Below are 14,022 nucleotides of genomic sequence, written 5' to 3' on the forward strand. Positions count from 1 at the left end.
TGGGTTGCATGGATTGGCTCTTATGATGACGCTGGTTGGCTTTTCAGGTTTTGGGGATATGAATGGGATAGTGTGGTTCATTTTGTGGGTTTCGGGAATTGGTTCCCATGGCACTATTTCAAAATCGAGTGGGCTTTCTTTGTTGGGCCTAGAGTGGGCCGCTTCTTTATTTTTGTATTTTGCAAGTACATTTGGTGTTTATTTAGTGTTAGAATAAAAATTTTAGGAGAAATATTACGCCTTTATTGATTCGGAAAGTAAGGAAAACACACTGAAATAAAACTGACCCGTATTCTAAAGGGCTTTAGGACTATCTAAAGTCTCTATTTTTCTATTAATCTAAAGAACTACTAGGCGCTTTTTACTAATGGTGCTCTATGTGGCTCAAGCCTGTGGTTTAGTCTCATAAAACTTCGGTCCTTCACCGGTACTCATCTTGAATTCCATTCCTTTTGCGTTGACCCACTGATATGTCTTCACCCATCCGTTCTCGACCTCTTCTAGTGTTGATGCAGGAGAGATTAACCGGGTTGGATCGAAACCTTCATCTTGTAAAGCTAGGGTAGTCATCACAGTCCCGTCCTCCATAGGCCTCGATTCGTTAAACAATGTCCATAGAGCCTGGTTGTCCGATATTTCAGCTGTTTTAGTCTTGGTGAGGTGGGGTGCCTCATCCAAGGTGTGGCAGTCATGGAAAATTTCAAATCCGGGTTTTAGCAAGCCATCCTGAACGAAGGGTTCAGGGAAATCACAGCATGGGTGTTCTTCTCCTTCCCGAACGAACATCCCGTTAAGGGTCCTTTGATATGGGGGAATGAGGATGGTTTGTTTGGTTTTGTTAAGGCGTAGCCTAGATAGACGGTCAGCAATATCTTCCTCCGTTGGTTCATAACTTAAGCCAAAGGGAGTAGATTTGTCGGGAAAAGGATGGAATGTGCATTCCTTCTTCCTTATGCCCAATGGGGTTCCTGGAAAATAGCCTTGAGCTAACAGCATTCTAGGGATGACTCGGGATGCATGCGGGTCTAGGAATGCTGGATCATAATCTTCGATGAACTGGATTCTTTCTTCCATTTGAAACCCATAAAGGTCGTCTGCAGTTTCGGCCGTTCCAACCATAGTACAACTGACGTCGAGAGGAGGGGCGCGGATCTCTAGTATTACCCCGTTATGGTTAAGTTTAACCATTTGGTGCAAGGTAGAAGCCACACCTCCTAAGTCGTGGAGCCAAGGTCGCCCCAAGAGGAGGTTGAAAGTGGGCTTATCGATTATTTGAAACTCCGTGGTGCGTGCCACAGGCCCGGTTTGTATGGTAAGGTTGATTTTTCCCAATACAGGCCTTCGGGAGTTATCATAAGCTCGTACCCCTTGCGTGGAGGTTTGGAAGTCATCGCTTCTTAGCCCCAAGCAATGGGCGGTTCGCAATGGGCAGACATTAACCGCTGAACCATTATCTACGAGCGCTAGGGGGATGTTTTGTCCTTTGCATCCAACCACTAGGTAAAGGGCTTTATTGTGAGCACCCCCTCTTTGGGTAAGTCTTTATCAGTGAAAACTATGGCCTTTTCTCCGGCATCTCTCGTGACATGGCTAACCAATGAGTCAGGTGTGATGTCTGTAGGTACTGAGATGAGGTCAAGTGAGCGAATAAGCTTTTCGCGATGTTCCTTTGAAGTACACATAAGATCCCAGATGGTAATCTCAGCCTTGGTTCTTTTTAGTTGTTTCAGGAGAGGATTTTCAATGACTTCCGCGACGGTGGCGTGCCATCCATTCTCAGGAGTTTGCCTAACCGGGATGTCGCCCATAGGAGGCGGGTGAATATCCGGTTGGTATATCCTTCCGGATCGGGTGAGGTTGTCGACCTCGGGCTCCTGAGGGGTGGTGTCAATGAGAGCATACCCGGGCCAAGTTTCAGTGAAGAAGTCCTGGCCCGAGACTTGAGATAGGTAAATATCTTCAGCATCATCGTTCCACACACCGCATGCTTCCCTCTCGATTCGATCCATAGGGACCACAGCGAGTGGTGCACCTTGAGGTGTAATATACACCGTGGGGTCGAAATTTTCTGGTTGGTCGAGAGAGATGTGACAAGAGCCGAGTGGGCTCTTGTTTTTGTTGGGTTTGCCAACGTTAGGGAGAGGTATCACTTCATCCTCTATCATGTCCTGGATCATATGTTTTAGACTCCAGCAGTTTTCAGTGTCATGCCCATTTCCTTGATGGAATTTGCAGTAAGTACCTTCGACCCAATATTTGCTTTTGACAGGGGGGGTCACAGGTGGGGCCTATAGGTCTCAACTTTCCTTGATTGGTTAGTCTTTCAAAGGCTTGTACCAAAGTTGACCCGAGTGGGGCAAACTTTCGGTCTCGGACCCATCTTACAGGGTTTCTTCGGGCGGGAGCCTCTTCTACAGCATAGACTTCTTGGGCTTGGGATGTGTTACCCCGATTATAGGTGTTGGTCTTATATGTGGGTTTGCTCTGTATGGTTTTGGCGAGGTCGTCCTCGATCTTTATTCCCACATCATAAACTCTTTTGAAAGTGTCGAGTCCTAGGTACCTAAGGTGTTGTCTGTAAGCCGGGTCCAAGTTGTCAATGAATTTTTGGACCAATTCTGTTTCGGGAGGCCTGTTGATTAGCTGGGCCGCCTGGTCCCTCCATCTAGCAAAGTAGGTTGTGAAACCCTCATTTTTCTTTTGGAAGAGAACTTCCAGCTCGCGCATGGTGACTTGGAAATCCATGTTCGACGAGTATTGCTTGATGAAGACATTGACAAAGTCTTCCCAAGTGGGGAAGATCTTAGGGTCCTGGTGATAGTACCATTTGAGCGGCACAGGTTCCAAGGACAGAGGAAAGGCAGGTAAGTACATGGACTTGTCCACGCCTTTCAAGTTCATGGTATTCACAAAGCTCGGTAGATGATCACGGGGGTTGTCCGTGGCCTTGAACTTTGGTAAGTCAGATGAACTGAACTTTTCTGGTAATTTGCCAGGAAAAGGTTCAGGATCGAGGGAGAAGTATTTGCTCCCCATGGTTTGCTGTAGGACCATTTTTTCAATCCTCTTCTCGTTTTCGAGGTCATTTTTGGCTTGCGCAGCCGCTAAAGCTTCATTTTCCATTTTCAGTTGGCCCATAAGTTGGGTCATTTGGACCATCTGGTCTCGCAAATCTTCGATGGACATGTTTGAAGGTGCGAATCGAGGTTAGGGAAGCGGAGATCCTTGAAATGAGGGACGACGGACGGAGCTTGGAGTTACTAAACCTGGTGTTGGCGATGTATCTTCGAGACGCACTAACCGTTGATTCCCTGATCGGCACCAAGTGGCAGGACCAGTCCTAGGCATAAGATAAGCTAAAGGTTAGGTTCCCAAAGTTTCAAGCATTACTTAGTCTAGACTTCGACTCTTTAAATTGGTTTTTCGCTCTTTCTTCTGTCGGTACACTTTTTGGTTTTTTTTATTTTGGTCATTCTTTGGATTTCGAAACACTTGCCCGTGTGACATTCATAGTTGTTAGCATGTTCGGTTTTGGTGCCGAGCATTGCCGTCGTAGGAGGCCCAACAACGACACAAAGAGTTATTAATTTTTTCACGAGTCGCTTTTTGAAATCGAGTGCTTTTCTTACGCCCTCGTAGCAATTCTTTTGATGAACATTTTTTTGCGCTACGTATTTTCCTTTCGCTCGAGCACCGAGGCTGCTGCGCCTGACCAGAAGGCCAAGCAGCAACTTCAGCGCCCAGCTAGGGGCGTGAGAAATTCTGGCGCCCAGCCAGGGGCGTTGAAAATGCGTCCCTGGCTGGTTCTCGTTTTCTGTCTTCTGTTTATGCGACTTCGACTTGCGTGCTTGCCTAATAACGTCCTTTACGCGTAACAGCGTTTGTGGGATTCGTTACCGGTCATCCCGAGCGTCGCTTATTTTGTGGCGATCATTCGGGTTTGCGGAACACGTGTTTCGGTATAACTCTTTGGCCAATTAGTCTATGAATGTTTGGGAAATTTTTAAGGTCGTTGGTTTTCTAGGACAGTTTGTCACGCACAATCACATATTTCACTACACATAACTACATTACAAACATGGATTTGAAAATTAAATATGCCACGTAGTTTATGATAGGCTCCTATGGGTAGTTTATTTGCGCCTGGCTTGGTACCGCTTCTATCGTAGATCCAACACATGCCCCGGTCGAGGTAGTGTCTTCAACAGACGAATTTCGCTCAAGAGGCCAACCCGCAAGTGCAAGCCAAGGGGGCATGCAGGCGAGAGGGACCTAATGGGCGAGCGATTGGGTTCGGGATAGGTGTACTACCTGCACAAGTACCGAGTGGGAAACATGCGCGGCGTATGCACCCCCCTATTGGCGAAAAAAGGTATCCTTAGTCCCAACTCCCGAGGGAGCCGAGATTCGTTATGATGTTCTGTCCGTTCACATTAATATGCTGATTTTCAGGTCGTCCCAACTTGATGGGGAAATAAACGCGGGGTAGGATCGTTTCACCCTTCGGCTATTTTGATTACCTACAAGCACGAGTATTTCCTTCACTATCCCCAGCGGAGTCGCCACTGTGAGGGGGTCGAAAAAGCGCGAGGCTAATGCGTGACCTCGTCCCTCGTGGGTGTGACGATTCTTTTTATTCAATCAAGTGTAATTGGATTTCCTGTGAGTATACACCCAATTGACTAGTAATATAGGAGTCGCCATTCAGTTTTTAACGACAATGAGAAAAACTGACAAAACCCGGTTATCGTGACATAAAGGTAGTGCAATTATGTTTGACCACGACGGCCCTAGGTTCCCTTGTGATCCCTGGTGTGGGGATCTCTCAATATACACCCGCAAGGTAGAGATTGAGGGTTCGGGGGACTGTAACTACCGAGAGGAGTATTTCGCTCGTCGATAACTCCAGAGGCAGGATATCCTTACTAGCTCAGCATAAATAATTGAAGGGACATGCGTTAACTATTAAACTAATCTGAGTTGATTTTAGCAATATGCAACATATAATACTAATTCGGTCGTAATTATCTGATTTAAATAGCATTAAGGGACCTAGCATGATAATCCGATTTCCCAAAAATATTATATTTGTTAGGTGTGATAGAACAATCAGATTAGGTTAGTTTAACAGTTCATAAAAAGGGCGAGGAAAGCAGTTAAATCATCGAAAAGGGACACATTACGACGCACCCTTGAGAGGTGCGTCACGGTTCTCAGAAAACTAACCACTTTGACTTTGCTATTTCTCCTTTTTATTTAACGAATCTCAATTATGGGACAGGATACGTTCTGTTCGATTTATGGATCGATTGCGACAGAACGCGTGAACAGTTTCGCAGCGAGAGGCTTAGGCTAAGGGTTGGAGTCAATACTCAGAATATAATTGTGTGTTGTTGTGTCCTCTTTCACGTCGAATTTAGGGGCCTATTTATAGGGAAGAGTTCGTGGAAAGATAGAAATGCAAAGTTCTAATCCACAAAGAATTAGGAAAAACCACGTACCCAGGTATTTTCAGCGCCCAGGCCTGGGCGCCGAAGATTTCGGTGCCCAGAGCCAGGCGTTGAAAATAGGGTCTGGGCTGTTTTCTTTAGTCAGATTCGGATTCCTGAAATCCGTAGAGTTTGAGATTAATTCGAGTCTTTTAGCGCGTATCAATTTTATGACGGAATGCGTCTGGGCCCGTTACAAACTCTAGGCTCGTTAGGATTTTAATTAATACGTAACTCTTTATTTTCGAATCATATTAGGAATAGGATTCTCGCAGTTTTCTATCTCATTTAGGATTTATGTTGGAATGCAACACCTAATTCTGACAGGTTTCTATCTTTTATGATTTGCCACTTTTAGAAGCTACCTTTTACGGCAGTTACTATTTTTAGCAGGTTTCCATAAATAGCAGGTTTCGGGTGAAATAAAATGGGGAATCGAGATTCATTTATTTTATAGGAGACGCGTTGTCAAGTGGAGTTTTTATGCTTTTATCATCGAACCTTTCCCTTGCGGGAATGGGGACAAAAGTAGGTGTCTACACCAGAGATGTAAACTCTATTGCTTATTTATGCCTTTTGGTATTAATGGTTCAACTAAGAGTTGAGTTTGCATTTGGAATGAAAGTGTTTTTATTTTTGGCAAGTAAAAATTGCCCCATCTTTCCTTCTATCGTTTTTTGTCTTCTTCCTTATATACAGTGTAAATACGTGTTTGCCCTTGTTCTTGGATGCTGCCACGTGGTTGATCTCACTAATCTCAGTCGCCTCCTTCATTTCCTCCTCTTCGTTTTGTGTTTCTCCTTTTCTCTTTCCTCTCTTCTCGTCGATGCTCTCAAACAACATTCCTAACAATGGCGAATGAGCTTTTTTTACTTGATGTACTCCTTCCGAATCTCTTCACTCTCAGTTCGTCTTCTATATCCCTGGCATGATTCTCTCTTCTCTGATTTTGTTAAATTAGGGTTCTATTTTTTGCTTGTAATTGCTGAACTAGGGATTTTTATTTGAGTCGGCAAATTCATTTTAGAGTTTTTGTTGCATGAATTTGTTAATTTTATAGTTATTTGGATCATTTTGATTTGAATAGATACCACTTTTGTTCAATTTTCTTCATCTTTGATTTCAATTGCCTTTTTTCTAATTTTGATTGTAGCTGTTAATTTACGTTGGATGCTTGGGAGATGAATAATCTTGCAATTGCGAAATCAAGGGCTTTTCCGTGTATTTCTTCAGGTATTACTCATTTTTTTTTCAATTTTAAAGTTTAATGTAACAATATTTCAAATTTTAGAATTGGCAATCTGTGAAATTTTATTTTGATTATAGTTTAGTTTTGATTAATTCAGTTTTATGTTTTTGTCATGTTGTTTCTTTGAATGTATACCGTCCTGAAGTGAAAGGCCATTGGATGCTACCATGTTCATCCTTTTGTTCAAGTATTATAGGTTTGGCTATTGTCTCTTTGTTTATGTTCACATCGCATTTCTGATGTGGGGTTTGTTTTTGAGGTCTTGAAGGTTTGAGTTTTGTTTGACAAATCGTAGAAATCGAAAGATATGTCTGGAATCCTTATCTGGACTTTTTATAATGATATGCTATGAAATTCCGACATTTCTATAGTGATATGCTTTGTAATATGGCATCAATAACGGAGGTTAGGTTATTCTAGAGGAATTATAGGTGTGGTTGCATATCATTCCAGTAGTTCGTGGTGTTTAGGAAGTTGTGTAATGCTTACTTCCTTTACTGACTTGTAAAAATTTGGAAGCCATATAAAGGGTAAAACAATTATAATTTTCTTAGTATGCTTTGTCATTCATATTGGGTAAAAGCATATGGGAGAAAACATAAAATACAAAAAAACTAAACAACTTCTAAGCTGGCCCTTTAGACGTTTCAATTGTTTGTATTGATGGAATGATTATGACTTTAACGAACTGATAGTGTAGTTAAAAAGTTGTGCTTAAACTTAAAGTGAAATTAGTATATACTTCAGTAAAAATAATTTCTTTGGGCATCCTCTTTTGATACACTGATGTGGTTGATAGATGTGTATGATTTGGAACAGATCAGTTGGAGAGCTTTGACGTGTAATATTGTAAAAAACTGAACTCAACAACAGTATTTGGAAATGGTCAATAGGTGCGTTATACTCCGAATTTAGCAACGAACCTTTCTATACATGCTAATAAATGATAGTAAGGGTGTGGATCTTTTATGTTTTTTGGTATGGTAATCTCATGCTAATTTCCTTGGTAATGTTTTCTGTCCTTTATTATTTATTTTCTTCATAAACTTCCATTACCATTTATTAATACCTTAGACGTTATTGAGGTCAGGGTTTTTTTACATCTTTGTACAGGAAAAACTGACTAAACTTCATATTCTTTGAACTAGACTTTAGAATGAATAATATATTTCTAACCTACTAACTATGTATGCTAATGTACTGAAACCCTCCTAAGAGAGGTCGATCACTTACCTACTAACAAACTATAAGTAATTGAAAGTTAAACAATTTCTGAAACCTCTAAATCAAGAGACTCTTACCTCGATAACCTACCTGTCATAAGATGTTGTCCATTTCCAAGCAATCAGACTCGTAGCAATCTGAACTTTTAAGTCTTGTAACAACATTTTTAGCTTTAGTGCTCATCTGAAGAAAAATTTAGTCATCATATTAGCTTTAGGAATACAATGGCAGAAGAATTAGATGGATAATATCAATATCCCTAGCATTCACATACTTTATCAACATTTATAAACATGAAAAGCAATGAGAATAAAGAAAATGATCCAATTATCCAAAGTAATCATCAAAACCAAATTCTCCTTAGGAATTTTTTCAACAAGTACTTAGAATTAGTAGGTTCGACATACACAGACCCTACAGTTTCAGTAAACTGACTTACTCGCACACTCTTTAATTTTGTTGAGAGTACTTGAATTGTGCACTGATACCATAATTGAGTATAAATGGCCTTGTACTGGTTGATTGGTTTAGAACTCTTTTAAACTTCGTCCAATTTTGACGTGTAGTTGGTGGATAAGGTATGGTAAGCGGGTGTATGATTTCTCTTATCACTAATAGTGCATACTTAATTTGCATACCTAATTATGTCATTGCTAATTGTTCATTTTCTGGCCATTTCCTTCTTGTATCTCCAAATTTATTCTTCATATTTGATAAAATCATACGAAGGTAATATTATATAGACATCTTTAGTTAACCCTGTCAGGCTATCACCATTACTACTATACACACCACTTGTGCTGTAAAAAAATAAAGTAAACTATACACACTACTGGCTTCAAAATAGAGCTTGATGTTGTGAAACAGATCAAGGTCATGGCCTTCACTTGTAGCTTTTAGAATGAGAAAGTCTTAGTAACCTTCAATTAGGCACCTGTTGGTATTTAGTTTTTCTGAAGCTTTGGATGTCTATTCTTTCTGTTCTGGCCTTTGGTATGCTTCTTTATGTTTTGGCATGTGGTCTGGCTTTTTGGTTTAGCTGCTGCTACTTTCTGGAGGTTGAATACAGGTTGCATCCGTGGGCTTCTCTGCTGAAGTGCTGATACTTGCTGTTGTGCAGGCTGTTTGCAGACTTCTTCTGTACAGTTTGTTTCTCTGTGTTTTCTGTTGTTGTGTATTCTCTGCTGGATGGTTTATGCAGTTGCTGCTTGTGTTGCTGCTTTGTGTGGCCTCTGCTGTAATCTGTTACCCTGTCTGATGCTCGTTTGTTTTAAAGTTGGTTGTCTTCTTCTTTTTTTTTTTGTGTATGTCAGTTAGGGATGGAGTAAGTTAGGAATGCGGGTTGTTCTCCCTTAGCCGAGGTCTTTGTTTCTATGTTTTGGATATTACTTGTATTTCGTCATTTTGGTAATAAATTTTATCTATTTTATCCAAAAAAATACAGCTTGATGTCATTGTTTCCATATCTAATTATGTTCTTTTAGCATTTTGAAAGATATTATATATTTTCTTTTATAACCTCATTGTGTTAATTCTATTTTTACTTTTGTAATTCCAGAAAGAAATCAAAATATGAGGAAATGAACTTCATCTTTCCTTTTCCACAACATCAAGGAGATATTTCTCTGTAAACTAATCAGGAACTATCATGATGTATCTCCTCTCTCTCTCTCTCTCTCTCTCTCTCTCTCTCTATATATATATATATATATATATATATATATATATATTATCTTTTTTGCTTCATTTGCATTTAATTTATATATGAACTTATTCCTGTTTTTTCTTTCATTGATTTGCATGTTTGGATGTTCGATGTTGCATGTTTCTTTCTTTTTTCTTGAATTAATCAGTGTTGGAGTATGGATCGCCACCATGATCTAATATGTTTGAAATCAAGGGAGGTTTGACTATTATAATAAGCATCAGGGGGCAAGCTTTACAAAGTTTTGCGTCAGAATAAGACAGGATATTTGGGTCTGTTATCCTGGAACTGGTTTCCAGGTTTGTCTTCTATATTATTCTTTTGCTAACATTGTAGATTCATATGCATTTCTATAGCTTTATTATCTCATATTTCCCCGATTTTTTTTTACCAAGCACTGTTTATTTTATCTCGACTCATGTTATTGTCAATTAGGTCTTATGGTTTGTGACCAGCCATGAGTGACGAGATTCTCACAGTTGCTAAAAGTTTGTGATGCTTAAATTATGTTGTACACATTTTGTTTTGTACTGAGAATTGAGAATTATATGGTGATTATTTCAATTTCAGTAACTTCTCTTGAGTTATGTTTATTATGCAATTGTTCAACTTGGCTTGCAGGTTGCAGCAGCTATGACAAAAGTCCGAGAATTAGGAGAATATGGCAGATCCAGCGGCGAGGGTTTCTGCTCAAGTTGGTGCATTGAGAAATGGGGTTCTTTAACAAAATCTAGGTAACATTTTCTTGAGCTTGGTCACACAACACGACACTATGACTTGGCAGGTCACTTGTTACCATTTTCTATCTTCTATAGGTTTTATATCTCGTGAATGCCATTATTGAACGTTTCCTCTTGATTATTCTTGTTCAATTTATAGTCATAAGCTGTGGTACGTCAAAGCCGGCCCTGCAGTGATTTATTTCTCTAGCTGGCCCTAATCCACTCATGGTTCAGGTGCTCAGACCACCTACAGATGTCTGCCTTTTCATCTTAACATTTTGCTGAACATTTTACAGCGTGGTGGATGAACCGAAACTATGTTACTCCTGAAATTCTCCCCAATAGGGGATATAGTGGTGCTAGAATATATGTTTCTCTAAGATTAGTCGTTGGCGTTGTAGTTATTGATACCAGATGTGTTAGTCATACAGTTTTATAGCTTAAAACAATTTAGTTTAATAAAGCTTAATTTTTTTTACTCTAATTATGGTGGATTGTCAAGCTACCTTCTTGTGCATGTTTAGGTAATTGTTTTATTTTTAGCGTATATTTGGCGTTTTTCTTTGTCTACTACTATTTTGTAACCATCTACTGTAGTATTTTGATGCAATTGGTTCTATCTGTCTTAATATTAACACCACCAGAACTTATGTTGCCTGCTTACTTTTTAAATTATTAAATGTCTCGAATTTAGTAGAAACAGCACGACCTTGTGAATTATGTCAAGGCATTAAGCTTGCTTATTTTTGTCACTGATTCCACTCTTTTGACACATTGTATTTGCTACAGCAAAATACAGGGGTTCAAGATGAAGATTTAGTTTCTTTTGTGAAAAAGTGGCAGAAGGCAGGGGCTTCTCTATTTGGCGATTGTTGTAGAACTACAACATAGACGATAAATGACATTTACACGACTCTCTCAGAGCATTCAGTGCCTCCGGGTTAACAAGTCATTTACACTTTTGTCTTGTAAATGACTAATTAGGAAATATGATCTATGCTTGTGTATTATTGTTGTCTTAATTAATTCATGCAAATTTATTTACGGAAGGGACCTTCTCGTTTTCTGTAACCTATAAATAAAGCATTTGAATATATCTGCACAAAGACGAGCTTTGCATACAAAAAATCACAAGTACTCCAGTTTACAACCATAAGCCGTTCGTTTTTATTATTCCAGGCTTCCAGCTAATTTCCCATGAATTTTGACCGTGGTTTTCTACGTACTGTTTTTACGATACATATTTGTATCCCTTGGGTCCAACAACTAGTTTTTTTAAAAGAAATATTTGTTTGATAATGATTGATTATACAGAGTATATGTTTATCTGTTATTTGGTTGTTTAATATATTAATATATTTTTTTGATACGAAAGAGATGGAAATATAATGTGAGTATGCAAGTCTTAAGGTAGATAATGGTCTCACCAATGAGACAAAGATTTTAACTCTTTGGACCTCATTTGAGTCTCACCAATGATAATAAGCTTAGTTTGATCTTGCTAGATTGATTTTATTCTTTAAAAAAAATACAATAGAGGGATTTAGATCGAGCTCCTATCCTACTTATGAGATACCATTGCTCGACCAAACCACCCAGAATTCCTACCCAACTACTACAAAATTCTTCTCACAACCGACGAAAACCTTCAATCCAACCCATAACCAATTGAAATGTCATCCCCAACCATCGACGAAAAGCGTTCAAACCCATCCACGTCACCAAAAATTACCCTCGTAAAAAACATGAAAACCACCCTGACCCACCCACCCTGAAATCAACCACCACCACCCCCAAAGTTCACCAAGAATCATGAACTTTGTATTTAAATTGTCAAATTCGATTGTGAAAACTTTAATTAAAAGATTAATTGTGGATGTCAAATTCAACCATGAAAACTATTATTATAATGAGTAATCGTGGAGCTCAAATCCGACCATGAAATATGATTCAAATTAGAAAATAAATACATAGTAATTATGAAAAAAAAAAATTATATTATCTACTTTCTTACATGTTTCTCATAAACATATATATCTTCTCCTACTGACATGAGTTGATCGAATATTTTTACAGTGTGTAGTAATATTGACAATACAATAATACATTTTTTTTAATGAGGAGAAGGGATTTTGAATGTTTTTTTTTTTAAAATATATCAGTTCACTAAAATTTTCTATGTTCTTAAACTGATGAGAGTAGAATAAGTTAATTGTAGAAAAAAATCAGAAACTTTTGTGTAAGACCGTCTAACGGTTAGACAACTTTTTTGGTATTATTAAACTAGTGTAAAACATAACTAAAAGTAATAAAATCAGAACTAACTGAATAACAAAAATAGTTAAGGTATAAAGACAAGTAGTTAAATTTAGGAGTCGAATAGTTATTATTTTTAAACAAACTTATTATTTACTAAAGCTCATAAAATCTTAACTAATTGATCTCATTGCTTAACTAATCAGTTTCATTGTTTAACTAATTGGTTCAGTGCTTAACTAATTGGTTCGGTTGCATAACTAATTGGTTTCGTTGCTTAACTAATTAAATTTCAGACTTAACTAATTGATTTAAGTGGTTAACTAATTAGTTAAAGCGCATAACCCATTAGTTCCGGTGCTTAAAAGTTGTCTAACTGTTAGACCGTCTTTCCTTAAAATTTGTAGAAAAAAAAATAAAGGAGATGCTTCTATATTTTTTATATTGATGATGATTAAACTTAGCAACTTTGAAATATGTTTGAAAATTTTCGATATCCATACGTTTTTTGTTATTCAAGTTTCCACTTTCTATATTTAAAGATATGTAAATTGATTTTATTTATTTTATGCAAAAGGAATTTATTATGTTTTCTAATTTAGCCGGTGAATGAGAGTTGAGGGATTGAGGTTTGGAAGCCTCTCATTCACCATCAGTTTGCTTTAATAATATAGATAAAATAAGTTTTAATAAATTAGAAATAAGTGAAAGTCAGATAAATGTAATGTTTTTAGAGTGTGTTTATTTTGTATAGATTACAAAATTAATCTTAAGTCTTCGACCATCATCTTAATTTTTATATTTACACTAATATAAACCTGGTCCATGCTAACTTAGCGTGGACCAGGGCAACGGAGTAATTTTTATGGGTAACATATGTAACTGTCACGTGACAGTTATTTTGTAATTTTAAATAGTAACTATATGCGTATTACAGTAACTATGTGTTTTAAAGAGTTACTATATGTTTTGAAGAGTTTAACTGCGATTTGTGTCTAGCCCACTTTATATACGTTTTAAACTTTTTTATTTTTCAAAATTTCAGATCTACATTCTGTTCATTCTCTTTCATTTTCTCTCTCTTCATTTTCTCTCTATGCTTTTCAAAATTTAGCCCAAATTTCTAGATTTTGTTTGATTTTTTTCTTAATTATCTTATAATTCTTATGATTGGATCTATTTGATGAGGAAAAATTGGAGGAAATAATAGATCAAGAAGGAGGTTCGTCGTTGCCGAAATCGAATCGAAGAATTTGCGCTCGCCTACAAATATTCGCAAGAATTTTAGAGATCACATCTCGGTTTGTTGTTTTTTAAAGAATTTTAAGTCTATTTTTATTTAAAATTGAAAATATTTGTTGTTTTGAAGAAATTAAT

At 37.9% G+C, this 14,022-nt stretch overlaps 1 long non-coding RNA gene across 12 annotated transcripts; it reads left to right on the plus strand.

Annotated features, from left to right (window-relative positions):
- Positions 1 to 6,020: 6,020 nt before the first annotated feature.
- LOC130460020 (uncharacterized) lies at positions 6,021 to 11,483 on the plus strand. Of its 12 annotated transcripts, XR_008919834.1 has the most exons (8): positions 6,022 to 6,395; positions 6,643 to 6,722; positions 6,884 to 6,934; positions 7,558 to 7,631; positions 9,521 to 9,615; positions 9,816 to 9,966; positions 10,289 to 10,401; positions 11,179 to 11,483. It is a non-coding gene; the product is annotated as an uncharacterized lncRNA (long non-coding RNA). The 12 variants fall into 12 exon arrangements; XR_008919829.1 differs by having other exon boundaries at positions 6,021 to 6,722; positions 9,083 to 9,615; XR_008919835.1 differs by having other exon boundaries at positions 6,021 to 6,722; positions 7,563 to 7,631; positions 9,083 to 9,615.
- Positions 11,484 to 14,022: the final 2,539 nt, after the last annotated feature.

This window comes from Spinacia oleracea, chromosome 4 (assembly GCF_020520425.1).
Source record: "Spinacia oleracea cultivar Varoflay chromosome 4, BTI_SOV_V1, whole genome shotgun sequence".
Classification (NCBI taxonomy): Eukaryota; Viridiplantae; Streptophyta; class Magnoliopsida; order Caryophyllales; family Amaranthaceae; genus Spinacia; species Spinacia oleracea.